Source organism: Chiloscyllium plagiosum, unplaced genomic scaffold, assembly GCF_037043375.1.
Source record: "Chiloscyllium plagiosum isolate Xiang-an unplaced genomic scaffold, Cpla_swu_hap1 HiC_scaffold_38, whole genome shotgun sequence".
Classification (NCBI taxonomy): domain Eukaryota; kingdom Metazoa; phylum Chordata; class Chondrichthyes; order Orectolobiformes; family Hemiscylliidae; genus Chiloscyllium; species Chiloscyllium plagiosum.
Genome location: NW_028270176.1, coordinates 31,839,932 through 31,842,646, shown reverse-complemented (window position 1 = coordinate 31,842,646; position 2,715 = coordinate 31,839,932).

Sequence of the window (2,715 nt, the reverse complement as noted above, 5' to 3'; positions counted from 1 at the left end):
CACAGACTTCGGGTACAGGGAAAACCATTTACAGTGGAGATAAGGAGAAACATCTTCATCCAGAGACTGGGGAAACTGTGGAATCCATTGCCACAGAAGGCTGTGGAGGCCAGGCCATTGAGTGTATATATAAGACTAAGGTCGATAGTTCTTGAATATCTCCTCGATACTCAAGAAAAACATGGGGAGAAACCTGGAGAATGGGATTGAGAAACTTATCAGCCATGATTGAATGGTGGAGCAGACTCGATGGGCTGAATGGCCTAATTCCTGCTCCTATGTTTTATGGTCTGTGGTAGTTCATCACGGTGTAAGGGACCGCTCCTCATGGAGATAGTACAGGCCTTTGGAGAATGTACAGTGTGGATTCAGCTGAATGAGAGGAGGAGATAAAGGGTGGGATTATGTGTGTGGAATGGGGGAATCAGGAACGGGAGTGTGGGTGAGGAATGGAGACTTAACATTTGAGCCAAGTGCATTGAAAGACTGCCATGATAAAGTAGATCATTCAGATAGAGTGGGGATCTGGAAACCTTCCCCCCAATCACTAACCATGCTGGGAATGAATTGCATCATGCATTGTTAGCACGGGCACAATTCTCTTGTACAAACAGACAAAGAGCGAGTGAGGAAAATTGAGCTGCACCATCTGACTGAATGATACGCTGTACCAGGGAGCTTCAGAATTCACCCTTTCTGGGTCTCTGAAAGTGGGGTCCAACTGTCCCTTTCAACAGGGGGTTTTCAGGGAGAGCAGAGGAGAGATGAGGGAGAGCTGTTCGATCTCCTCTGCTCTCTCTCCAGTGCAATTACATCCCTCCGGAAATGTGCAGTTTGCTGTCTGTGGTCTAACCAAGTTTATCCCACTGTGCACTGGCAATCAAGCCCCACTATTTACTGAGTCATCAAAAAGGTGAAGGTTTATTTAAAGCAACAAATTGTCCAACTATACACATCGTATTAAAAGAATATGGGCCTGCAGCTTTCTTTGCTATTTAACTGTTTAATATAATCAAACCAGTTTAAACCAATGACAAACATTGCTGTGTTGAATTGCCAACCTGTAATGAAAGTTTAATTGTTAGCTCTTTTATGTAATCCCATTCAGACAAGCAAAAACAGAGAAGAGACAAATATTATGTTTTGTTCTCAAATTTCAAGCAGGAAACCCCATTCAATAGTTCCCGTTGAGATGGCCGAGACTGATATGTTGTTCTCTTTCAGATTCTTTCGATTCCTTCCAAATGTTTGATGATGACATGAGTTTGTAGGAACAGCAATTCTCAATTTCCCATTCGCTGTTTGAAAATGTGTTGTTTCTGTGTCTCTGGAAGTAACTTCCAATTGTCCTTTTTAACAGAGGATTTTCAGAGAGAACAGAGGAACGCTGAGAGGGATTACCGATCTACCAGGGTGTCTTCATTCAGTTCCCCAGGCAGAAAGGGCAGAAAGTGATACGCATGCTCTGTCTTCGCAGGCTGGTTCTGAACCCTGTATTCTCCACACAATGGGCTGTCGTGAGTGAGCAAGAGATTGTTACTTTGCTGAGCTCTCCTGAACACATAACTGGTGCATGTTGTAAAATGAATTCAAATAGTGTTTCTGATCAGAATGGCACTGAATGCACACACATACATACACACGCACACATACACACACACTCAAACATACGCACACTTCTCACACACACACACAAACACACACACACACACGTACACTCACACACACACTCATGCAAGTACACACACCCATATCCATCCACTCACACACGGACACACACAGACTCTTTCTGTCTCTATTTTTGGATTAGTTTCTTCTTTAAAGAGAAAACAATGAATATAAAACTCACAACTTTGATGGTCGTTCTCTTGTCCATTTCCTACACAGTGTCCTTTTGTTAAAAGCAACACCTTTTCCTACTTGGATCCATGAACCAACAAAACAAAAGTGCTCTTTTGAATCCACCACTGTGAACAGAAATGTGGAGGAGACGGTGTTGGACTGGGGTGGACAAAGTCAGAAGTCACACAACACCAGGTTTATGGAGCTTATGGAGCGCTGCCCCTTCATTAGATGAAGGGAGAGTGAAGCTCACGGACACAGAATTTATGGACAGAAAGATCAAGGGGATGCAGAGAGATCAAAAGATCACACAAGTCCCTGCAGGTGACCAAGGGTGTTAGACAGTGTGAGGAAAGTGTCATCAGCTGAAAAACGAGGGAAGGGATGATCTATAATCCGACTAAATGAGGCAGAGAGATAATGACAAACAAGTTAATAAGAAGGTGGTGCTGGAGACAAACCAAATGATTGAAATAACATGGAGCACAAACAGAAGCTGCTGGAAAAGCTCAGCAGATCCAGCAGCATCTGTGAGGGGAAGCAGAGGAAGGGTCACCGGACCTGAAAGGTTACCTCAGATTTTTCAGTAGAAATTGGCAAATGTTGGGTAGTATCCAATCTTGTGTTGTTGTAGTGTCTGCACAGTCTCGCTAATATACCATGCCTCGGAGAATCCTTACCCATAGATGGATTCAAGTGATAGAGTGCACTTCATCGTCCAGTACATCCCTGGAGCAAAGAGACTACACCATGTCCCTCACAGCCTTAAACACGTCATTAACGACAACAAACATCTCACCAAGGGTCAGCCCTTCACCTCCACTTCTCACCTTCAAACAACCACCAAATCTTAAACAGACCATCGTTCCCAAC